The 25,650-nt window shown below is 36.0% G+C and overlaps 1 pseudogene; it reads left to right on the top strand.

Annotated features, from left to right (window-relative positions):
• The window catches only part of LOC138919039 (regulator of DNA class I crossover intermediates 1-like), a 76,323-nt pseudogene extending 53,205 nt beyond the window's left edge, over positions 1–23,118 (top strand).
• The last annotated feature ends 2,532 nt before the right edge of the window (positions 23,119–25,650 follow it).

The raw sequence follows: 25,650 nt of genomic DNA, 5'->3' as shown, positions 1-25,650 counted from the left end.
GTATTCGATTTGCTAGTATTTTGTTGAGGATTTTTGCCTCGATGGTCATCAGTGATAGTGGCCTGTAATTTTCTTTTTTTGTGTTGTCCTTGTCTGGTTTTGGTATCAGGATAATGTTTGCATCGTAGAAGGAGTTAGGAAGCCTCTCCTCCTCTTCAATTTTTTGGAAGAGTTTGAGAAGGATAGGTATTAACTCTTCTTTGAGTGTTTGGTAGAATTCACCAGGGAAGCCATCTGGTCCTGGACTTTTACTTTTTGGGAGGTTTTTGATTGCTGTTTCGATCTCCTTACTGGCGATCGGTCTATTCAAATTTTCTACATCTTCTTGGTCCAGTTTTGGAAGGTTGTATGTTTCTAAGAATTTATCCATTTCTTCTAGATTATCCAATTTGTTGGCGTATAGCTTTTCATAGTATTCTCTTATTATCTTTTGTATTTCTGAGGTGTCCGTTGTAATCTCTGCTCTTTCATTTCTGATTTTATTTATTTGAGCCTTCTCTCTTTTTTTCTTGGTGAGTCTAGCTAAGGGTTTGTCCATTTTGTTTATCTTTTCGAAGAACCAGCTCTTGGTTTCATTAATTTTTTCTATTGTTTTCTTAGTCTCTATTTCATTTATTTCTGCTCTGATTTTTATTATTTCCTTCCTTCTGATTTTGGGCTTTGTTTGTTGTTCTTTTTCCAGTACCTTTAGGTATGCTTTTAGATTGTCTATTTGGGATTTTTCTTCTTTGTTGAGGTAGGCCTGAATTGCTATAAACTTCCCTTGTAGAACCGCTTTTGCTGTATCCCACAGATTTTGGCGTGTCATGTTTTCATTTTCATTTGTCTCCAGGAATTTTTTGATATCTTCTTTGATTTCTTCATTGACCCAATCATTGTTCAGTAGCGTTTTGTTCAATCTCCACATTTTTGTGGCTTTTCTGGTTTTCTTTCTGTAGTTGATTTCCAGTTTCATACCTTTGTGGTCAGAAAAGATGCACGGTATTATTTCGATCTTCTTAAATTTATTGAGACTTGTTTTGTGGCCTAATATGTGATCAGTCCTGGAGAATGTTCCATGGGCATTTGAAAAGAATGTGTACTCTGTGGTTTTTGGATGGAATGTTCTGTATATATCTACTAAGTCCATCTGGTCTAATGTGTCCTTTAAGGCGAGTGTTTCCTTATTGATCTTCTGTTTGGATGATCTATCCATTGGTGTAAGTGGAGTGTTAAAGTCCCCTACTATTATTGTGTTACTGTCTATTTCTCCTCTTATGTCTGTTAATAGTTGCTTTATATATTTAGGTGCTCCTATGTTGGGTGCGTAGATATTTACAAGTGTTATATTTTCTTGTTGGATTGTTCCCTTTATCTTTATGTAGTGCCCGTCTTTGTCTCTTATTACAGTTTTTGATTTAAAGTCTATTTTGTCTGATATAAGTATTGCTACCCCTGCTTTCTTTTCTTTGCCATTTGCATGGAATATCTTTTCCCATCCTTTCACTTTCAGTTTGTGAGTGTCTGTAGGTCTGAAGTGTGTCTCTTGTATGCGGCATATACATGGATCTTGTTTTTTTATCCAGTTGGCCACCCTATGGCATTTGATTGGAGCATTTAGTCCATTGACATTTAAAGTAGTTATTGATAAATATGTATTTATTGCCATTTTGTCACTTTTTCTTTTTTTGGGTGTTTTAGTAGTTCTTCTCAGTTCCTTTCTTTTTCTCTTGCTCTCTTCCCTTGTGGTTTGATGGTTATCTTTAGTAATGTGTTTGATTTCTTTTGTCTTACTTTTTGTCCTGCTTGTTGTAGGTTTCTGGTTTGTGGTTACCATGAGGATCCTATTTAATATACTGTGCATGTAACAGTCTATATTGAGTAGATAGACTCTTTAGCTTGACCTCTTTCTAAAAGCTCTACTTTTTCACTCCCCTCCTCCCACATTATGTTTTTCACATTATATATAGTCTTGTGTTTAGTGTGTGTCTATCTATTACCCTCTTATCATTGAAATAGGTGATTTTAGTACATTTGTCTTTTAACCTTCATATTATCTTCACAGGTAGTTGATCTGCTGCCTTTACTGTCCTTTTACCTTACTAGTGATTTTATTGCCTGTCTTTTGTTGTTGTTGTTTTGGGGTTTTTTGATAATTTTTTTTTATCTCTATTTGTGGTTATTGCTTTCCCGCTTAAATAAGTCCCTTCAGCATTTCTTGCAGAACTGGTTTCTTGGTGATAAACTCCTTTAATTTTTGCTTGTCTGGGAAGCTGTTTATCTCTCCTTCCATTCTGAATGACAACCTTGATGGATAGAGTATTCTTGGTTGTAGGTTTTTTTCCGTTTAGCCTTTAAATATGTCGTGCTAGTCTCTTCTTGCCTGTAGGGTCTCGACTGAGAAGTCCACTGATAGTCTGATGGGCTTCCCTTTATATGGCACTTGCGGCCTTTCTCTTGCTGCTGTTAGGATTCTCTCTTTGTCTTTAATTTTAGAATTTTGATTATAATATGTCTTGGTGTGGGCCTCTTTGGGCTTCTCTTGTTTGGAGCTCTCTGTGCTTCCTGAAGTTGGATGTCTGTTTCCTTCCTCAGGTTAGGAAAATTTTCCTCTATTATTTCTACAAATAAACTTTCTGTCCCTTTGTCTCTCTCTTCTCCTTCTGGGACCCCTATAATCCGAATGTTAGCACGCTTGATATTGTCCCAGAGTTCCCTTACTCTCTTCTCATTCTGTCTAATTCTTTTTTCTCTTTTCTGTTCTGCTTGGGTGATTTCCTCTAGTCTTTCATCTAGTTCGCTGATCCGTTCTTCTCCTTCCTCTACTCTGTTATTGAGTCCCTCGAGTGAATTTCTCATTTTGAGTATTGTATTCTTCATTTCTGATTGTTTTTTTTTTATATCTTCCAAGTCTTTGCTGATGTGCTCACTGTGTTCATCCATTCTTCTCCACATATCTGTGAGCATCCTCATGATATTTTGTTTGAATTCCTTGTTGAGTAGGTCACTAGTTTCTGTTTCACTTAGTTCTAATCTACAAGAGCCGGATCCTGTAAGCTCTTCACAGCAAAAGAGACTCAAGTTCAGAAAGATTAAATAACTTGTTCACAGTTACACATTTGAGCCAGGATTCAAACTTTTGTCTTATCTGACTGTATATTTTCAACTATATTAATTGTTTTGTCTTTTTGTCTTCAGTATGTACATTGAGTACATATCATGAATTCATTTAATAGAATTTATTGTCGTTCTCCTATATGCTAGACACTGAAGATTCAGTGGTGAAGAAACAGTTTTTGTTCTTATGAAGCTTATATTGTGTTATGCACTAGACTCTGCAAGGTACAGAGATGAAGGGACATGGGACCTGTTTTTAGGAAGCTATGGTCTAGACAGAAACAGAAAAAAATATAATACATTTAGATAAATTGCTCCAATTGGGGTTTGTACAAAGGGCAGTGGGAGACAAGTAAAAAATAATTCTAAGTTTCATGGCTAGTCAGGAGGAAGATGTAATAGAGGAGAAAACTTTTGATCTGGATATCAATTAATAAGTTTACCAAATGGACAAACTGCCTTCATACTATGAAGAAGCAACATAGATAGAAACTAACAAGTGAGAGAGTATAGCTTATTTTAGAAGCTGCAAAGTAACTTCATTCCAGTTGTTGTTATTGGTACTACTATAGTGTAAATTACAAGCGATGGCGGAATGGCAAAAGATAATTCTAGACAATATAAAGGGCTAGGTCATAAAAGACTTTACATGACATATACCAGTTTTATTTTCTGTCACCAAACAGAGCCACTGAAAAAATTTTAGTAGAGGAGTTTGATGACATCTGAGTATTAAAAAGTTGACTCTAGCAACAATGAGAGATTTGAGAAGTGGCATGACTCAAGGCAGGGCAAAAAATAATGAGGGCTTGAAGTTGAGCAGTGTAAGTAAGGATGGAAATGAGGGAAGAGCTATCACAAAGATTTAGAAGATCTTGATTTGATAGTTGTTGTTGATTAGTTAAGGGAGAAGGAACACATTGAAGGAGACCTGGATTTATTATTTGGGTAAATGGGTAGTTGATGCGATAGTGCCATTCACCTAGATTGAAGTGTTAATGTTTTATTGAGGATTTTTGTATGTATGTTCATCAGGGATATTGTCCTGTGATTTTCTTTTCTTGTGGTGTCCTTGACTAGTTTGGATATCGGGGTAATGCTGGCCTCATAAAAGGAGTTTGGAAGACTTGTCTCCTCTTCTCTTTTTTGAAATAGTTTGAGAAGGATAGGTATTAATTCTTCTTTGAATGTTTGGCAGCATTCACCAGTGGAAGCCATTGGTCCTGGACTTTTGACATTGGGAAGTTTTGGATTACTGGTTTGATGTCTTTACTAGTAATAAGTCTATTCATATTTTCTATTGCTTCATGAATTAGTCTTGGTAGGTCGTATGTTTCTAGAAATTTATCTTTTTCTTCTAGATTGTCCAGTTTGTTGTTGTATAATTAATCATAATGGTGTCTTATGATGCATTTTATTTCTGTGATATCAGTTGTAACGGCTTTTCTTTCATTTCTGATTTTATTTATTTGAGTCCTCTCTCTTTTTTCTTGTTAAGTCTAGCTAATGGTTTGTCAATTTTGTTTATCTTTTCAAAAAACCAGCTCTTAGTTTCATTGATCTTTTCTAGTGTCTTTTAGTGTCTGTTTCATTTATTTTCACTCTGATCTTTGTTATTTCCGTCTTTTACTAACTAGGTTCAGTTTGTTCATTTTCTTGTTCCTTGAGGTGTAAAGCTGTGTTGTTTATTTGAGATCTTTCTTGTTTCTTAATGTGGGCATTTATCACCAGGAACTTCCATCTTAGAACTGCTCTTGTTGCATCCCATAAGTTTTGGTATGTTGTATTTCCATTTTCATTTGTCTCAAGATATTTTTTAAATTTCTTTTTTGATTCTTCTTTGACCCATTAGTTGTTCAGGAGCATGTTATTTAATATCCACATATTTGTGAATTTTCCAGTTTTCTTCTTGTAATTGATTTTGAGTTTCACGTCATTGCAGTTAGAAAACGTGTTTAATGTGATTTCAGTCTTCTTAAATTTATTAAGATTTGTTTTGTGGCCTAACATATGGTCTATCCTGGAGAATGTTCCTTGTGTGCTTGAGAAGAATGTGTATTCCGTTGCTTGTGGATGGAATGTTCTGTGTATGTATGTTTGGTCTATCTGGTCTAAAGTGCCATGTAAGGCCAATATGTTTTTATTGATTTTCTGACTGGATGATGTATCCTTTGATGAAAGTGGGGTATTAAAGTCCCCTACTGTTGTATTGTTGTATATTTTCTCTCTTTAGGTCTGTTAATATTTGTTTTATTTATTTTGGTGTTCCTGTGTTGAGTGCATAAATATTTACAAATGTCATATCCATTTGTTGGATTCACCCCTTTATTATTATGCAGTCATGCATTGCTTACTGACGGGATACATTCTGAGAAATATGTCAGTAGGCAATTTCATCATTGTGAGAACCTCATAGAGCATACTAAAGGGGAACAAAATTTGCCATCCCAAAATATGTCTCTTTAACGTGAGGATTGTTTTATTTTTTTTTATTTATTTATTTATTTTTTTTAAAGATTTTATTTTTTCCTTTTTCTCCCCAAAGCCCCCTGGTACATAGTTGTGTATTAATTCGTTGTGGGTTCTTCTAGTTGTGGCATGTGGGACGCTGCCTCAGCGTGGTCTGATGAGCAGTGCCATGTCCGCGCCCAGGATCCGAACTAATGAAACACTGAGCCGCCTGCAGCGGAGCGCGCGAACTTAACCACTCGGCCACGGGGCCAGCCCCACGTGAGGATTGTTTTAGGCTGACTATTTCTGAGAAAAAAAGACTTAGAAAGTTTGTCTTGTAACCTACCCCTTAACTTCCTAAAAGAATTCAGATTAAAAAAAGCTGTCTCAGGAAGCAAGCTATCACCTTAGCATAACATGAACTAGGTGATAGACAGGAAGGCACCTAGAAAAGCCTGATTTTTGGACTCCCTTCTGTGTTCTTCTGTTTCTGTGGCCAAACACTTGTTTTCTAAGCATTTGCTCCTTTTCACTTACCTGTGAATTGCCTTCTTTCCCTTTCAAGTCCCTGACTCTCTTCATCTCCAACATCTTATTTTGTCTTTACCTGAAGATGATATTTAAGTTGAAGGCTTTGGCTAGTTACTTGGTTTTATTGTGTTTCTCACATGTGTACATGTTATTAAACTTTTGTTTTTCTCCTGTTAATTTGTCTCGTGTCAATTTAATTTTTAGATCAGCCAGAAAAACCTAGAAGAGTAGAGGAAAATTTCTTCCTCTCTTACAGTACTTACACAAACCTCAATGGTATAGTGCCGGGGTCCCGCCCCGGTGGAGTCCAGGTTCCTGAGGGATGGATGGTGTCGGCGCGATGAGGGAGGGGGAAAATAAAGGGGACGTGAGACTTGGGTTGGTGTTAGCAAGTCTGACTTTACTGTGCACAAGTGTCGTTTATATATTTTTCAGGATTAGTACAGAAATAGTTTTACAGATATTCTCAGAGAGATAAGGAAGTAAGAAACGAGCACAAGAATATTTATTAGCATTCCATTCTATAGAGTATAAGGTTAATGATCGTCTTCTCTGCAATTAACTAGTGTTTGTTGTCTCTAAGCTAAAGGAGATAGGTACCTAGGCGTCTGTTGTAATTCATGGTAAAGTTAAATCAAAGAGAGAAGGTCCAGGCCTCCAGACAGGACAGCAGCCCCTCTGGTTACATCCTGGTGGAGCCATCCCTGCCTCCCTCAATCATTTACGCCATTAGTGTAGATGGTTAATGGGAACAAAAGGCGACTCCAGGGTGTCTTATCCCCAGGGCTATCTGCATTCTCAGCGGGCAGTTAAACATCTTTACTTTTTCCGCGCCCTTTAGGGGGTGGAAGCATTCCTTTGTCTTTTAGATTGTAGAGCTAAAGGTCCCTTAAGTACACTGCCGGAGAAAGTATCATATTGTTAGTAAAGTAAAGGGCTGAAAAGCTAAACTAAACTATATATCTTCAAGAATAAAAAAGAGAAATAAGTATACACATAACCTTGATAGAAAGCATGCATATAATTCAGAAAATATTGGGGGTGTTGGCCGGCCATCCTTCACCGAGGGGCATTCTTGCACCCCTCGGCCCTTCTACTCACCAATTATTTATTATTTATTGCTTTTAGGAGAAAACCTCTATAACATTTTAACAGAAAGCAGAAGGTCAAGAATAATATATAGATACTTCTTGATCAACCAATTAGCCAACAAACTTAGAAGGACGATGCATATGTATATTTAGACAAAGAACTGGAGGGAGAAGGAAACATTAACCAGATGGAGGCCATAAACCTAATTCGACATCTTATCTGGGCAGGATTCCTTTCTGATTGTCTCAAATGGGACTGTGTGCTCCTCCATTAATTAACTGAAAAATATCTTGAAAGTTACCTGCAGGTGGTCACATTCTCTTACTATATCTAATTTTCCCAGGAGGTAGTGCCTCCCAAGCAGCCACCCAAAGGAGTGAAAACTGGAGGTTAAGAAAGGAAAAGGAATGAAGGGCAATTAGAAGCAGCACAGGTTTCAGAACTATGTGAGGGGCTGGCCGGTTATTCTTCACCAAGGGGCGACCCTGCACCCCTCAGCGTTAATCAGCTGGACCCTGTCAAACAGCCGATCAAATGATGTAGCCACGGCTCCCAGCAGTATAGCCTGCTACACACCTAGACTATATGTTACTTTTCTTAAAGGATCACTGTTGTATACACAGTCTGTTGTTGACTGAAACGTTTTTATGTGGTGCATGACTATATAATGACCTTCTTTGTCTCTTATTACTCTCTTTGTCTCCAAGTCTCTTTGTATTAAAGTCTATTTTGTGTGATATACGTATAGCTATGCCAGGTTTTTTTTTGGTTTTCATTTGCATGGAATATCTTTTTCTGTCCCTTTACTTTCAGACTGTGTGTGTCCTTACCTCTGAAGTGAGTTTCTTATAGGCAGCATATAGATGGATCTTGTTTTTTCAGTCTATTTAGCCACTCCATATTTTTTGAGTGGAGAATTTAGTCCATTTACATTTAAAGTAATTATTAATAGGTGTGGACTTATTGCCATTTTGTTCATTTTTTTCTGACTGTTTTGTAATTCCTTTGTTTTTTCTTTTTTTCTTTCTTTGTGATTTGATGATTTTCTGTAATGGTGTGCTTAGGATTCCTTTTTCTTTATCTTTTGTGTATCTACTGTAGGTTTTTGCTTTGTGTTACCATGAGGCTTCTGTAAAACAACTTATAACATTCTAAGTTCTTAAAAACTTAAGTTTGAATGCATTCTAAAGATCTAAATTTTTACTGCCCTCCCAAGTTTTATGTTTTTGATGTCACAACTTATATCTTTTTATCTTGTGTATTTATTAACAAATCATTGTAGTTGTTATTTTTAGTACTTTTGTCTTTTAACCTTCATACTAGCTTTATAAGTGATTAACCCATCACCTACAACATTAGATTATTCTGAATTTTGCTATATAGTTACCTTTACCAGTAAGATTTATAATTTTATATGTTTTCCTGTTACTGATTTAGGGCCCTTCGGTTTAGCTTAAAGTCCCTTTAACATTTCTTGTAAGGCCAGTCTAGTGATGATAAACTCTTTTAGCTTTTGGTTGTCTGGAAAACTTTTTATCTTTCCTTCTATTCTGAAGGACAGCTTTGCTGGATAGGGTATTCTTGACTAGCAGTTTTTTTCTTCCAGCACTTTGAATATGTTGTGCCACTCCCTTCTGGCCTGCAAAGTTTCTGCTTAAGATCTGCTAATAGTCTTATGAGGGTTTCCTTGGATGTAACAAGTTGTTTTTATCTTGCTGTTTTTAAGATTCTTTCCTTGTCTTTAACTTTTGATAACTTAATTATAATGTGTCTTGGTGAGGTCTCTTTGAGTTCATCTCATTTGGAACTCTCTGGGCTTCCTGGATCTGGATGTCTGTTTCTTTCCCCACGTTAGGGAATTTTCAGTCATAATTTCTCTAGATAAATTTTCTGCCCCTTTCTTCTTTTGGGACCCCTATAATACAAATATTAGTCCACTTGATGTTGTCAATAAGTTCCTTGTGCTATCTTCATTCTTTTTCATTCCTTTTTCTTTTTGCTCCTCTGATTGGGTAAATTCCACTGCCCTGTCTTTTTGTTCACTGATCCTTTCTTTGGCTTCATCTAGTCTTCTTTTGTACCTTTCCATTGTATTTTTCAGCTCTGTGATTTATTTTTGGTGTTTTTCTTATACTTTCTACGCTATGTTCTCTTTGTTGAAATTCTCACTTTGTTCGTGTATTTTTCTCCTGACCTTGGTGAGCATCTTTATGATGGCTAATTTGAACTCTTTATCAGGTAAATCACTTATTTCATTAAGGTCTTTTTCTGAGGCTTTATCTTGTTCTTTCATATGGAATGTCATCTTCTGTTTCTTTATTTTCCTTGATTCTCTGTGTTGGTTTCCATGCATTCTGTAAAACAGCCACCTCTCTAGTCTTGAAGAAGTGGCCTCGTGCAGGAGATGAACCTTATGTTTCAACCCTGCTGTAGCTCTTGGTTGTCTCTCAAACCTTTGTGCTTGTTCAAGCAGTCTACTTTATTTTTAGTGGCTCCCAGTATTTGAGGGTGTGCAAAAACCTGCCGCTGTCCCAATAGGGAAGATCTCAGTCAACATCTAGATTCAGTCTAATTGGAAACTGGACCCTGATGCAGCAGCTTTTGAAGTATGTAAATATACCTCATTCATGGGAAGACTTTGACATGAGCATTTCTGTGTGCTCGTCTGCACTGAGCCCTGGTGTGATAGCCATATAAGAACTGTTTGTTTGCTGACATCCTGTTGAATCTATGAACACAAGCCCTGCTGGCCACCAGAGCCAGGCTATCAAGGGATGTGTCTTTTGGGCAGCTGACACAGAAACCCTGGTGCTAGATATGTGCACAATCTCCTTTCTTGGAGACATTAGCAACCTAGGGTGGGACAGATGGAGAGTGTGAAGATGGTAACCACTGGGCTTCCTGGTCTCTGGAGAGGATTGCAATTAGCCCCTAGGTCTGTGCTTAGTTAGAAGCTTGTCCCTCAGGCCACAGGTATGAAGATAAGCTAATAGGCTTCTTTCACAGAAAGACTGGCATTTCAGTCTGCTGCCTCACTGCTGCGCCCTGGACCGGTAGCTGGTTAGGAACTCTTTCTTTGTTCATTATAGTCCTGTGGGACCTGTGAACGTAAACTGTAGGGGAGGAAAACAATTCCTCTACCCTCTGGGTCCTTCTGGCTGGTCTAAGAATTAAATTGACATGAGACAGAATAAGAGGAGAAAATCAAAGTTTGATAACATATGTACATGGGAGAAACCCAGGAAAATCTTGCTGGAGTGGCTGAAATTGCCACCTGAATACCATCTTCAGCTAAAGATAAAGGAGGATATTGGGGGTAGTGGTTTGGGACTTCAAAGGAGAGGAAGGCAATTTACATGACGATGGAAATGGAAATGTTTGATAAACAAGTGTTTGCTGGGCCATCTGTAGACAATGGGAACTGAAAGAGATCTTTTGATAAAATGGCCCTTGCTAGATGTCTTTCTGTCTACCACACCTAGAATTATCTATGGTGATATCTCCTTCCTGGGACAGGCCCTTCTATCTTAAATTCTTTCAGGCAGTTAGGGGGAAGGTCTGAATTTCTTTCAAAGAGTGAAAGACTCTTTTGTCCTTAAAATAATCAAGGCAAAGAGACACATTTTGGGGTGGCAAATTCTTTTTTTTTTTTTTTCTGGGAAAGATTTGCCCTGAGCTAACATCTATTGCCAATCTTCCTCTCTCTTTCATTTTTTTTCCCCTCCCCAAAGCCTCAGTGCATGGTTGTATATTCTAGTTGTAAGTCTTAGTTCTTCTATGTGGTCTGCCACCACAGCATGGCTGCTGACAGACGAGTCATGTGGTTCCATGCCCGGGAACCAAACCCAGGCCACCAAAGTGGAACACACCGAACTTCAACCACTAGGCCATCAGGGCTGGCTCAGATGGCCAATTCTGATCCCCTTCAAAGCCTTGCTGGCTACCAGAGCCAGCTGATCAAGGGGCATCCCATGGGTGGCAGCTGCGAAAACTGGGCCTCCAGACAATGTGCACAAGCTCTTTTCTGGGAGATACTGGTGACTTGGAGCAAGGCAGAGTTGGACTGTGAAGATGGTGCCCGCTGGGCTCTATGGTCTTTGGAGAATATTTCAGTAGGCCTGTAGATGTGTGTTAAATTAGAAGCCTGCTCCTTAGGCCAAAGATTTAAGATAAGCAAATAGGCTTCTCTCACAGAAGGATTGGGGTGCGATTCAATCTACTGTCTCTTTGCTTTGCCCTGGAGGGTAGCCAGTTAGGAACTCTTTCTCCATTTGTTACAGTCCTGTGGGACCCTCCAATGTAAGCTCCATTCTGCAAGGTACTGGTGACCATGAGCGAGGCAGCGGGAGAGTGGAAAGATGGTACCCAGCCTCCGAGTTCACTGGAGAGGATTACAGTCAGCCCTTAGATGTGAATTTAATTAGAAGCCTGACTCTTAGTTTGCAGCTATGAGGATAAGCTAATAGGCTTGTTTCACAGAAAGACTGGATAGTCAGTGAGCTGCCTCTGCTCTAGGCCCTGGGGTGCAGCATGGTGAGCCTGTGCGAGCCCTTTAGGAACTGTTTTTCAGTTCCGTGTAGCCTTGTGGGTCTCATGGACACAAGCCCTGTTGGCTTTCACAACTTGACGTTTTGGGGGCTTATCTCTTTGGTGAAGGTCTTAAAAGTTCAAGTACCAGATATGAGGGTCAAGCCATTCACTCCTTGGGGAGAAGCTCAGAGTTGTGGGTTCCCTCCTGGTTGTGGATCACCATGCCCAGGGTGGGGTTATGGTAAGATTGTGTCTCGGCCTCTCCTACCCATTTGACTGTGGGTTTTTTCTCATTCCCCTGATGTATAGGAGTCTCTGAGCTTGTTTTGGGGTTTCTTTCAGAGGAAATTGTTCTGTATGTAGCTGTAGATTTGGTGTGTCTGTGGGAGGAGGTGAGTTCAGGATCCTCCTACATTGCCATCTTGAACTGGAACTTATTTAATTTTAAAGTAGTAGAGGAATAAGATTTAAATTATGGTTGTTACCAATGGGAAGGTAATCACTAGAGAAATAAAGACACGTAGAAGATATTCAGAATTCAAGGGAGTGGGGATGTCACACTAGGAAACCTGATCAAGATGGGAAAGAATGAAATAACGTTTAGATAAATGGGAAAGGTAAAATGTAAGGAATGAAACCTGCTTAGCAATTAATATGTGAAATATAAAGAGGTTGATTTTTCTTAACAAGATTCAAAGAATATCAAATTGAGAAGAAAAAATAATCTTTATAGTTTTTCAAGAAACATGTAGAACATAATAATAGAGGTTAAAAATAAAAAGATGGCAAGATATATATAAATAAAATATATATTATTGAAACAAGGAGAGTAAAAATTCAATGAAAAGCCCATTCAGAAAGGAGAAGAAGAGGTGATACAGAGTTACTGATCCATACCGATCATGAAATCCTGCTGGGCAGACATTGTGTGAAAATCTTGCTATCCTAGAGGATGGGGAAATTCCTTAAATAATTTAGTTTCTTCTCTTTGGGACCATTTTATTTGTCTGTTATCCTCTATCAACAGATCTGAAGTGGATATTGGAGTGTTTGCCTGTCTTGGGGGTCTATATAGCTTTCTCAGCTTGTGTCTTACTGGTGCAGGTTTGGGGCTTGAATATTCTAAGAGTTGAATGTACAAGGCTTTTTAAATGATTAAATAGTGAGGTTAGAAAAGAGGCTTTGCTCGACAAAGTTATTCAGGGCTCCAAGCTGGTAGGGACTCTGGTATCTTCAACTGGTAGGTTTCCAACTTGTTGATACTGGATATAGCGGAAGGGAAAAGGAAGTGGAGGATTGTGGAGAAAATTTTTATGGGCCAGCACTGGCAGTGGTGTACACCACTTTGCCCATGACCAGGACTTAAATCACGTGTCCAAACCAACTCCAAGGGAGGGTAGGAAATGTGTTTTAGCTGTATGCTTAAAAGGAAAGGGAAACATGTTTGGTGAACAACTAGATGGTTTCTCCTTTATGCTACCTATCTGTCTATCAAAAACTGTATATCCCACCAACAGAGAATATATGTGTTCTATAAGTCCCTACTATATTTGCAAACCTAATTCATGTAGTAAGCCACAAAGAAAGTCTAAGAGATTTATCTAAGGAGAGATTCATAGCCATATTCTCTAATAAAAAATTCATTAAATTAGAACTAAAGAAGAGGAAAAGAAGTTGCTTAACCTCCCTTATCTTCTTGAAAATTAAGAAACACTCTGGTTTTGAAAAAGAAAAAAAGAAAAGGAAATGAAAATAAATCACAAATTACATAGAAATTGATGAAAACCAAAACCAATGGTGTGTTCTGTAGAAAATTGATACCTCTAAGAGCTTTTACTATTTAAAAAACCTGAAAATAAATGAACTGATATCCAACTTAACAAATTAGAAAAAGAAAAACAGAATAAATCTCCAAATTGCTTTAGTATCTTTTCCTTTTTTCAGCTGCATTTGTTATGATTACCTGAATCCTTTCTTTTTTGTCAATTCATTTATTATCAAGTGTCTCTTCTGTTGCTTGCTGTTTCTAAATGAATTTCAATTTTGTTTTGTTTTATTGTTTGTCATAGGCAAATTTTTCTTTGGGAGTTTAAAATTATCTTTGTGGAATTAAAGTAATATGAAGGAAGAGTACTGTAAAATGATTTGTTGGGGTGAAAAGGGAGCTATAAGTGGATATTATTGTGTATACTTAGGAGTTCTTAAATTTTATTTTTCTTTTAGATTCTGATGGAAAAAGGAGGAATGTGTTCTTTAAAAGGCAGGCCAACCTCTACTATGAAAGTCTGTCAGTATAAGTGAATTTTTTTCTTTAAAAAAAACTAACATTTAAGTGGAAATTGTTTTAAGTGCTTTTTTTTTAGGTTTTTGCCGGCAAATATGTTTCCTAGATATCTTAGAATGTACTAGTAATGCAATTGTCTTCAAAACTACTTTTATCTTTTATAAAATGTGTTATACATGATGAATATATGTAACATATATGTACATTTTAGCGAATAGTAGTAAAATAGATACCCTTGTACTCACTTTGTAGCTTAAGAAATAATACGTAATCAGTACATTTGAAGATCTTCTCAATTGCATTTCCTATCCTGCCCCCTAGAGGTAACTATTATCCTGAATTTGTTTTTATGGTATCACACATAGACTTTTACATTGCTTGGTTTTGAACTGTTCACAGATTGAGGCAAATGCTATATATTTTGCTTCAACTTGCTTTTCTTTGTTCACCCACTCTGATATTTGTGACTCTAATATACTTGATTATTTATTTACTGCTATGCAACCTTCTGTTGTGTGAATGTACCTCAATTTATACATTTTCTGGCATTGGTTATTTAGATTGTTTTGAATATTTTGCTATAATAAACAATGCTACTTGGACAATTCTTGACATTTCTCCTGGCACACATGTATAAAAAATTTCTCTTGAATATGAGTCAAGGAGTAGAATTGGCTAGTTCAAATGTTATGCGCATCTTCATCTATTCTAGGTAATACAAAATTGTTTTATAAAGTAGTTGTGCCAGGTTAAACTCCCACTTGCAGGAGCTAAGACTCTTAGTTGTTCCATATTCTCACTAACACTGGATCAGCTTTTTATCATTGTTGGAATCTGGTATTTCATTGTAATTTTAATTTATATTTCCCATTATTAATTAGGTTGATTTGCCACCCCTGTTTATCTGTGAAATACCTTTCATGTCTATTGGTCATATTTCTTTTAGAAAGTTTGGCTTTCCTTATAGGATATATCTTTTCTATATGTAGATATATATGTATATATCCTATATATCTTTCATATATATATACTAGATTCTAATTGCTTGTAGGCTGTGTGTAGCAAATACTTCATATTTGAGTGGTCATTTTAGTCTATACTGTCTTTTTATGAAAAATAGTTTGTGGTACTTTTTAGATATTCTGTGATGGAATGATTCTTTCGGATATCTACTTTGCTAGGATACCTAGAAATCTTTATCAACTTTTTTCTTTTGGATTTAATTTAAATTTTTGAAGTGTAAACCAGTAGTCTGGTTTCTATCCTATCTTGTCTGCCCTGTTTCCTTTTGCCTCATATGAGTAACTTTTTTATTGGTTTATGGTTTATCGTTTTACTATGTTTTGTTGTGTTCTGTTTTTCTTCAAAATAAAGCCTAAGAATATATAAACACACATATTCACATGGGTCTTAGTTCTCCACTTTTCTCACTTAAATGTAGTATAGGATATTTTGTATAATATAGGATATTTTATAGATGAATTAAATGGATTCATTTATTAGTAAGTTTCTTATAGATTTCTCCATCTTAGTACTAGACATTTCTTCATCCCTTATTTATGACAATTTTGGTAATCTATTATGTGGATGGGCTATAGTTTATTCAGTCATGCCCTGTTGGTGGACATTTGGCTTGTTTCCAGTATTGCGTTCTTATAAACAATGCTTGGTGAACAACTTTGTGTATATGTTTCTTAATTGTGGAGGTACATTTTCAGGATAATTTCTAGGAGTAGGATTGCTGTGTCAAAGGGGGGATACATTGTTTTTTTGTGTAGTTATTATTGCCAAAATTCAATTTTGATAGATATTACCAAATTCCCTGTTGCATCATTTGGCAATCTCACCAGAAATGTGCCTTTTTATTCCACAGCCTCACCAATAGGGATTGTGTTCAAACTTGGGAATTTTTGTGAGTTTTATAAAAATAGATAGGTAGACAGACGGATAGATGGCAGTTTAAGTTTGCTTTTCTTTTTCTATAAGTGAAGTTGAGCGTCTTTTAAAAATATTTAATGTCTGTTTTCATTTCTTTTTCTTTAAAGTCTCCATTCATGTCTTTTGACCAATTGAATTTTTGGTATTTTTTTTCTTGATATTTAAGAACTCTTTATATATTAAAGAGATTTAGGTCTTTGTGATATGTCACAAATATTTCCTCCTAGTTTATTATTGGTTTTTGATTTGTTTTGACTTTGCTTATGATATCTCCTGCTTTGCCAAAGGATTAATGTATTTTTTTATGTGGTTGATTTTATTCATCTTTTCTTTTATACTTCTGGATTTGATTAGAAAGACTCTACACTCCCAGGTTAAATGAATTCACTTAATGTTTTCTTCTAGTGTTAGTATGATTTTATATTTTTACGCTTAAATCTTTAATCCGTTTAGAGTTTATTGTGATTAAAGGTGTGAGATGTGCATTGATTCAGGTTTTTAAAATGCGTCTTTTCCCTAGGCATTTGTGATACCACCTTTTTTATGTACTAACTTTTCATATGTGCTGGGCTTTCTTTACTGTTCTACTGGTCTTTCCTAATCTTTGTGTGCTAATACTGTACTATTTTTATGGTAAGTGCTTTATAGTATGCTTAATTTCTAAAACAGTTACACCTCCCTTTGTACTTTTTAAAGAATTTTTCTGGCTAATTTTGATTATTTTTTATATAAACTTTAAAATCAACTTGTGTAGCTCCAAAGAAATATTTTAGTTTTATCAGGAAAATGCTAAGTGTATATATTGATTTAGTGTGGATTATCATACTAATGATGTTGAGTAGACCTATCTAAGAACAAGGGATGTCTTTTTGTTAATTCAGCCTAATTTTGTATCTTTAATAGTTGTTTAGAACACCTTTAAGCACTTTAAGGTTTTCCTCAAGTAGATTCTGCATGTCTCTTGTTAGATTTGGTGGTAGGTACTTTTTGTTGTTTTTGTTGCTACTTTCGTGTGAATGTACGTCCCTCTTGGTCTACAGTATTTATGCATTGTGAGGAGTCATGACCTACTTCTCAGGCCTATTTTTAAACTTTACTTGCTATCATAAGAGAACACATTAAGCACATAATGAAAGAATATCGGACTGGATGCTTTGAGTTGATTTTTTAAATACAGCTTTTATTGTACAAGGAAGCTTCGTTTATTAGATTAGCAAATATCTGGTGCTTTTGGACTTAATAAATTGCCTTATTCCTCCTTCCTGTAGGTTGACACTTTAAATTATTATTTAAATTATTTGTTCATAAAACATTGTTCGTATATTAGAAAAAATCAATTGAATTTTCTCTGTTCTCCTTTCTTGCCTTATGTACCCTTATTTTACTTGTAGATGAAAAACTTTTAAGTGTAGAATAAACCCGTAATACTCTGTCAGAAATCCAAGATGCGGAGTTTCTCAAGTTTTAACTAGTTTTGGCACACTTTTAAAATGCTCTGCAGTATGTTAGCTAAACTTATTTTACCAGCTGATATCTGCTGCCTGTGTATATAATTAGTAGAGTATTAATAAATACCATTCTTCATGAGTTAAATGTTCGTTTTCAGATCTTGAGTCTTCACAGAGTAGTTGGTCTACCAGTTACTCTCCAAGGCCCACAGATAGTTGTTTCAGTTCTAGTTCAGAGATGGTAAGGTATGCTTTTCGTTTTTTTGCTTATTAATATATGCTATACTAGTTTAGAATTCTTTGTATATCTCATAGTGTACCTTTACATTCTGAAACAAATAGTTGAGACAATAACTAGTGGAAATATAAATGTAAACGAAAAATGAAAAATATTAAAAATGTAAGAACGTAAACAGAAATATAAAATTAAAGTATAAATGAATGTGTTCATTATTATTGACAAAAGCCAATCTTATCAGGATATGTGTGTGTGTATATGATAAAGTTGTGTTTCTTTTAAAAGAGTTTTTAAAAGAACCCACTCATAAGAATTGAAACCCTAAAACAGCCAAAAATACATAGAAAAAAGAAAACCTTAAGGCTTATATGAAGAAAACACTAAAGTGTTACTGAAGACTGTCGTCTGAATAATTGGAATGACATGCTATGTTCTGAGTGGGAATGCTGCATTTCTCATAAATCACATTTAATGGAATTCTCCTCCATCAATTCTTCCGTATTCATTTCGTCCACCTTTTGTCTCTCACTTTCCATCTGAACTGCTCTTGCTAAGGAAGGACCCCAGTGATTTCTATTTTGTCAAATTCGTTGGACACTAAAGTTTTTATTTTACAAGAACTTTTAGTAATATTAATAGAAATTATGTTCTTTTTTTTGAAACATTTTCTTCTCTTTGCTTTTATGATAACACACTCTTTTGGTTTTTTCATACCTCTTTGAGTGCTACTTTATGCCTTTGTCTACTTCTTTTCCACCCTTCCTCCTATATAAATGTCATAGTGTTTATGGTTTGCTGCAGGATCCTTTTCTTCTCTTAACCTACATTCCAAACTCTAGATGATGTTATGTGCTCCAATGACTTATATACTGTCTAGTTGATGACAGTTCTCAGCTTTATGACTTTAGCCCAGATCCTTATTTAGATGTCCAGTTTCCTAGCGGATACCTCTTCTTGGATGTTTCACAAAAATCTCCTTATTTTTATTCCTCAAACTGAATTCCCCTGTTCTTCTCCCCAAGTCAGTTTTATTGATATTTCCTATATTAGTGATACCTTTTTGTCCACTCAATTGCTCACTCTAGAAACTTAGTAATTAACTGTCATTTCTTTCTGCCTCATCTGCCTTCCTTAACCCCATTCATTCCATCACTTCATTCAGTCAATTGTACTTCCGAAATACTTGGCATATTTATCTACTTCCTCAACTTCTGGTGTCAATACCCTAGTTAAGGTACCATCATCTTGTTCTTGAACTATTGTGGTTGTTTCCTAAGAGATCTATTTTCCACTCTTGTTCCACTTTTTCTCCAGTTAGCAGTCATCGTGATCTTTTGAAAACTTAAATTGAATCATGTTATTCCTATGAGTGGATTTCTATTTTACTTTAGAGTCTGGCTACATCTTCAACTTCTGGTGTTCTCCCTCTCTCACCACACTCCACACGTACGACATTTCACTTTCCTTAGTTTATCAGTCTCTTTTCTGCTTCAGGGCATTTATTTATATATCCTGTTTCCTCTGCCTTGCTGTTACTCATCCTTTAGGTCTTAGCGTAAATATGTCGCTGCTTCTGAAAGCCCCTCTTTGGTTCCTCAATCTAAATTAGGCCCCTCAATTATCCTCTCAAGGTCCTTCATGCTTGTTTTTCATAGTGCTTTTCTCATTCTGTCATTACATATGCACGCGTGTGATTATTTGGTTAATGCCACTTCCACCAATGAGAACGTGTGCTTTAAGAGGGCAGCAACTGTGTCTGCTTCACTTGCATTGCAGATGCTAAAAAATACTTGTTTCTTGAATAAACAAATGTATTGAGCTTGTTTTCTCTAATTTGTGTGCAGCCAGTCTTAATGCTGTTTCTTGGGCTTACTTTTCCTATTTCAGTGCCAAACAACTGAGACGTATACCTCATTTTGGTTTTTAATGTTAACTCTGCCTCTTTTTTTTTTTTTTTTTTAGCTTGGCTAATCAGTACTTTTATATAAGATTTTCACTAAAAGAATATTTTGGTTAGTGCAGTAATTAAGAGATAAATTTTTTGTGAAGTTGAAAAATTCAAGCTAGTAAATTGAAATATAAACCTATTAAAAGTACTTAAAATTTGACTTTTTATGTAGCAGTTGTGATATTTATTGCTGTTTAATTTTCCTTTTGTCTATTTGATTTTCTCTTAGCCGATACTCTCCTTAAGTTGTTTCTTTTATGAGACTGGGCCCATAAAAGATACAATATAGATATTTTTTGACTAAAGTCAATGAGTGAATAGTTGAACAAGTTATATGTGTCAACTGTTTCTTTCGAAGTTATTACTTCTACTCCATTCTTTTTAAGTGGTTGAAGAGTGTGGTGTATATCGTTTCCTCTGTGTGAAAGGGTAGGGGGATGATGTAGCCTGTGATTATAGAGACTGATAAGAGACAAAATTCCCCTTCTCTTTTTTAGCTCTTTTGCTTTCTTTCCTTTTTTTTTTTTGGTGAGGAAGATTCTCTCTGAGCTAACATCGGTTGTTAATCTTCCTCTTTGGTTTTTTTTTTTTTTTTTGCTGAGGAAGATTAGCCCTGAGCTAACATCTGTGCCGATCTTCCTCTATTTTGTATATGGGTTGCCAAGACAGTATGGCTTGGCAGTAGTGTAGGTCCATGGGATCTGAACCCATGAACCTGGGCTGCTGAAGTGGAGCCCGCCTGACTTAACCACTACACTACAGGGCTGACCCTTTCTTTTGAATTTGTAATACAAGGATTGTCATTATCATTATTGTTCTTGTTATTTAAAAAATCCATAACCTCCATGATTTTTAAAAATCAAAAGTCCAGGTTGACTTGCCACCTGCCAAAGTCTCTTCTGTATTTTGAAATTTTCCATGATGTGAATTTAAGAATGTCTGCTTTGAAGTCATTGAATGATTTTTTAAAATTAAAGCATCATTTACAGCAAAATTACTAAATTTCTTTTAGCTGTCTGAAGATGAAGATCAAATATTGCAGCAAATTGAAGATTCAAATAGGAGATCCATCAAAACCAAAGAAACAACTAACAGTTTTTATTTAGAAAGGATGGTAAAACTTCCACATGATAGGATTGCTAAAAACAATGCCAAAATTCATAAACAAAATGAGAATTTTCACCAGTTCTCACTTAAAGATAAGACAGATCAGTTTCCACAGTCTCAGTGTGATTCAGCACACATTGTGCAAAACAAAAGCAGTAATTGCACTGTACAAGTTGCAAGATGTGATGCATGGGTACAAACTGAGAGTGAACCTGTAATGAAAGAAAAGTTAGATGCTGCCATACAGTGTGATATAATTTCAAAATGTAAATGTATAAGTGATGTGTCTTCTCTTTGTAATGTTGAAAGGTGCAGTGAAAATATTAAGGCAGATACCACTGGAGGGCAGGAAATCCTTAAGAACAACTAATATGCTAAGATCTCAGCCTGAGATTTAGCATTTCACTTAATGTTCAGAATTTCATTAACATAATAAGGAATGAGAAAATGCAGCTAAGCACAAGGTGGAAGTAGTCACAAGATATATTTATGGTTTATTTTTAAACATTTTAATATTATTAATTTATCCATTTGCTTTGCATAGATATTTCTTTAGTATCTTCAAGTTTTTAGAAAATAATATATATGTAAATTTACTATCATTCTTATGGTGATTATTCATTATACTATGATATGCTGCTGTTTGTGGATTAAAAATATGTTTACTTGCTTTCTTGTCACATTTATTGTTAGATTTGGTGCATTTGCATGTTTTAGTCAAAATGTTCTCTTCCAAGATTTTAAGACACAAAATAATACTAAATATCAAATATGTTTTCTAACCTCATTATAAGATTTTCTTAGCTACTTACATGTAAATGAGTAAGGCACAGTGTAGTAGAGAATTTAAACTTGCCCAAAAAGAAATCTGGCCTGAACTCTTGGCTTTTGGGAGGTAATTGCTAAGCCCTGGGATATCATGCCTGACAGAAATGTTTTTGTTTGCGGGGGGACCTTGGGCCAAGCCAGATAGTAACAGTGTGATTTAGGATGGTACTTAGAGTCAAGCGGTATCAGCTTGACTTCTTAAGGAGCTAGAAAATGAGATCAGCCATGTGGGCAATCAGCCATGGGACTGTTACGGAGCCTCAATAAACGCTTTGGACACCAAGGCTCAGATGAGCTTCCTTGTTTGGCAGTACTCTGTGGGTGTTGTCACACATTGATACCATGAAAATAACACTGTCCATAGAAGAGGCCAACTGGAAGCTCCACACTTATTCCTTTCCTAGGCTCTGTCCTATGTGTTTCTAACCTAGGCTGATTTTAATCTATATCCGTTCCCCGTCATAAACTGTAACTGTGAGTACAACAGCTTTCAGTGAGTGCTTCCAGCAAATTATCAAATCTGAGTGTGCGCTTGAAACCACTGAAGTAAGGATAGTTTTGTGGACTGTTCCCTAACTTTGCAGTTGCTAACTCTTTAGATGCTTTAAGGAGATAAATATATTTAGGAAGGAAAGTGAGTATAGATTTACAAAATAAAAAAGACATAGAATAAGTTATAACATACTTCTCAAAATACAATACTGGTTTAGGTTTTCTCTTGGTGAAACCATTTAATAAAAAAAATAATTGAAGTAAATAAACATAGCTTGCTTTTCATATTTGCAATTTAAGGTTTATAAAACAAAGTAAATCTTAGCTAAGGTTTATCCAAATGAAACAAATGGAAAACTTAATAATAATTACGCACACATTTGTAATGTAAACTGCCAATCACAGTGACTTCAAATAAGATACTGTGCATTCAGTAATGGCAGATGTATACAATACCGATCTGGAGTTGGTGTTTAACAGAGTTGTAAAAGTGCATTGTTTTGGTCAGCATCAACTACTCTAGGAGGTTGCCATCTGAAATAATATGAGGTTATCTTTAGTGGGAGCCTCATGTAATTTACTTTTATACCACTTATCATTGTAATTTATTTGTGTAATTTCTTGCTTAATGTGTATTTTCCCCATGACACTATACATAGCAGTGTAGCAAATGGTGTCAATGATCTGCTCACATTTCCTTGGCATTTTCCATGTCAACACATGCCAAACTGATTTCAGCTGCCAGCACATGTGACTCATTTCCTGAGGGGTTTCTCTTGGCTGCAGACACCTGCTCTGCCAATGTGCAGTCAGGCAGGAAGTACCAGGGAATTAATGCTGTTTGAGAGCAGCCTTGTAAAACAATGACTGTTGGGAGTTGTTGGATAAATACCCCAGTTTCCTTGCCTCTTGGGCAAGATAACTCCCTCAGAAGTGTGTTCTATACTACTGCTTACTCAAAGTGTGATCCACTGACCTGTAGCATTAACATCACTACTGCCTGGGAGTTGGTTAGAAATACAAATTCTTAGAACTGTTGACCTTAAAAAACAAAAGAGCCTGTTATTTTACCAGCAAAATGAATGTATTTGGGAAGAGCGGAGGACTTGTAATTTGGGACATGCAAACTATGGCTACCCATAGGCAAGTCCAGAGAAGAGAGGAGATGGGCTTGCTTTTACAGAGGAAAGATGAAAGCTGGGAGGGGCTGTTTTGAACAAAAGTCTTTTGGAGGAGACTGAGTTCATGGTGGTAATGACTTCTCATTGACTGAGTGTGATGGTTTCTCATTGGCCACGCTGTTGCTGGGCAAAGAGAAATTCTTCCTTCCTCCTGCTGGGGTGTGTCAGGTAAGCCTCTTCCTGTTGGGGATTGTGAGGTATGCTTTTTCCTGTTTGGGGTCTGTAAGGTATGGCAAGTGATAGTGCATGAAAGCTCCCCTTCAGGGCTCCCCAGCTCCATTTTAAATTTGGTTTCCTGTATTTATTTTCACAAAACCCACCCCAAAACTACTGAATCAGGATCTCTGGGAGTGAGGTCTAGGAATCTCTGCTTAAATAGGTGATGTTGTGCACTTTGAAGTTGGAGAAACACCATTCTTCCAGAGTTCTCCACAAGGATTAAGCTTCACTTGCTTACAGTGTTAACTTTCTTGATAATAAACCCTTTATTAACTTCCTTCCTTTCCTGTTTAACTTCTCTAATTCCAGTCCAGTGTTTCACCCCAAATAAACTACCTGCACTTGAATACTTGACTTAGGGTTTGCTCCTGGTGTAATCCACGTTGACAGGTTAGGAACCATGACAAATGGATGAATGAATTGTTTTTATAGGTATAACTCAGATGTTAACATTGCTAATTTTTTCACTTTTACAAGTCTCTAGTCCCAGTTTTCCATTTCTGCCACCTGCTGAAGACTCAATAAGTGGGTCTAGCAGCATATTAGACATAAATGAAGAAAGAATTAGTGAAATGAAATATACATCAGAATAAATTATCCAGAATGCAGGAGAGAAAAAGTAGTAGAAAATATGAGAGAGAGTTAATAAGGAGAATAGAGTAAGGAGCTCCAACACATATTTAACTGAAATATCTGTGACCATACAAAGTTATTCCAATATAATTGACTATATTCCCTATACATTATATGCCCATGACTTTATTTTATAAGTGAAAGTTTACACCTCTTAATCTCATTCACTTATTTCACCTACCCCCAACCCTCCTCCCTTCTGGCAACCACCAGTTTGTTTATAAGTCTGTTCCTCTTTTGTTTTGCTGGTTTGCTTGTTTTGTTTTTTAGATTCCGCTATAACTGAAGTTGTAAAGGAATTATCTTTGTCTGACTTATTTCACTTAGCATAATACCTTCTGAGTCCATCCATGGTGTCACAAACGGTAAGATTTCATTCATTTTTATGGCTGCATAATATTTCTTTGTATATATACCCCATCATCTTTATCCATTCATCTATCAATGGACATTTAGGTTGCTTTCGTATCTTGGCTATTGTAAATAATGCTGCAGTGAACATAGGGGTGCATATATCTTATCAAATTAATGTTTTTGTTTTCTAATAGATACCCAGCAGTGGAACTGCTGAATCATATAGTAGTTCTATTTTTAATTTTTTGAGGAACCTCCATATTGTTTTCCACAGTGGCTGCACCAATTTGCATTTCCATTAACAGTGCATGAGGGTTTTCTTTCTCCACATCCTTGCCAACACTTGTTATTTTTTGTCTTTTTGATGATAGCCATTGTAAAAGATGTGAGGTGATATCTCATTGTGGTTTTGATTGGCATTTCACTGAGGATTAGTGATGTTAAGCATCTTTTCATGTGCCTGTTAGCTGTCTGTATGTCTTCTTTGGAAAAATGTTTTTTCAGGCCCTCTGCCCATTTTTTGTTAAGTTGTTTGATTTTTGATATTAAGTTGTATAACTTCTTTATGTATTTTGGATATTAACCCATCGGATATATGATTTGCAAATATCTTCTCCCATTCAGTAGCTTGCCTTTTCATTTTGTTGATGGTTTCCTTCACTGTTTGAAAGCTTTTTAGTTGGATTTAGTCCTATTTGTTTATGTTTTCTTTGGTTGCCCTTGCCTGAGGAGACAGGTCTAAAAAAATATTACTAATATTACTAAGACCGATGTCAAAGAGCATACTGCCTATGTTTTCTTCTAGGAGTTTAATGGTTTCAGGTCTTACATTCAAACTTTTAATCCATTTCAAATATATTTTTGTATATGGTGTAAGATAGTGGTCCAGTTTCTTTTTGTTTTGCATGTAGCTGTCCAGTTTTCCCAGCACCATTTATTGAAAAGGCTGTCTTTTCTTCATTATATATTCTTGCCTTCTTTGTCATAGATTAAATGACAATGAAATAAACTCATGGGTTTATTTCTGGGTTCTCTGTTCTGTTGACCTAGGTACCTGTTTTTGTGCCAGTATCATACTATTTTGACTACTATAGCTTTGTAGTATACTTTGAAATCAAGGAGCTTGATACTTCCAGCTGTGTTCTTCTTTCTCAAGGTTACTTTGGCTATTCGGGCTCTTTTGTGGTTCCATACAAATTTTAGGATTGTTTGTTCTAGTTCTGTGAAAAATGCCATTGGAATTTTGATAGGATTGCATTAAATCTGTAGATTGCATTGCA

This window comes from Equus caballus, chromosome 19 (assembly GCF_041296265.1).
Source record: "Equus caballus isolate H_3958 breed thoroughbred chromosome 19, TB-T2T, whole genome shotgun sequence".
In the NCBI taxonomy this organism is placed as follows: Eukaryota; Metazoa; Chordata; class Mammalia; order Perissodactyla; family Equidae; genus Equus; species Equus caballus.
This window is presented reverse-complemented; position numbering and strand designations above follow the sequence as displayed.